The sequence below is a fragment of the Crocuta crocuta genome, unplaced genomic scaffold (genome assembly GCF_008692635.1).
Source record: "Crocuta crocuta isolate KB4526 unplaced genomic scaffold, BGI_CrCroc_1.0 scaffold443, whole genome shotgun sequence".
Taxonomy (NCBI): Eukaryota; Metazoa; Chordata; class Mammalia; order Carnivora; family Hyaenidae; genus Crocuta; species Crocuta crocuta.
This window is the reverse complement of record NW_027529446.1, coordinates 1,801,799-1,802,451: the sequence shown is the minus strand read 5'-3', so window position 1 is coordinate 1,802,451 and position 653 is coordinate 1,801,799. Positions and strand designations below refer to the sequence as shown.

General features: G+C 66.2%; 1 protein-coding gene across 2 annotated transcripts in view; it reads right to left on the bottom strand.

Moving 5' to 3' along the window:
* Positions 1-653, bottom strand: part of ZNF554 (zinc finger protein 554) — an 11,736-nt gene that overhangs the window by 10,795 nt on the left and 288 nt on the right. The window lies entirely within an intron of this gene.

The window sequence follows — 653 nt, the reverse complement described above, 5'->3', positions numbered from 1 at the left end:
GCTGGGTCCTACTGTCTGGCCCTTTGGGGATTTATTCTGGTGTCTAGTGAGCAGGGATCGGACTCAACTGATTTTCCAAATGATTAACATAGCCCTGTGGACACTGGGGCTGGATCATTCTCTGGGGTGGGGCGGGCTGAGCAGCACCCCTGGCGCCCACCCACTCGATGCCGGGAGCACCCCACCCCCACCCCGTCACGACAACCACCAATGGCCCCGAGCACTGCCAAGTGTGTCCTGGGAAACGGGGCCAGGCAGAATGGCCCCGGGTGACCCCTGGGTCAGCCCAAGGAGCCCGAGTGAATTTACATTCCCAAGTCTGCGTTCCGACCCTTCTCGGCCTTTAAGAGCAAATAGATTTATTCCGTTTCCCTTTCAAGTGCGGCCCCTCCCCTCACGGCAGAGCACGCCCCCCTCGGTCTCACGGTGGGGCCCCCCAACGGGCAAGGGTCAGCTGTGCCACTGTGGGCGCTGGCGGCCTCTGTCGCCTCCAGAGTGACAGGCAGGGCAAACGCCCCGGGAACGCCTGGGTCGCCCCTCCCGCCGGACCCCCAAACACCCGTCTTCAGGCGCAGCGGCCCCGGGGTGCGCGCAGGTGCCATCCAGGGAGCTGCGCTCGGGCGCCACCGGCTCCCGCCCGGGCCGCCGCGGCC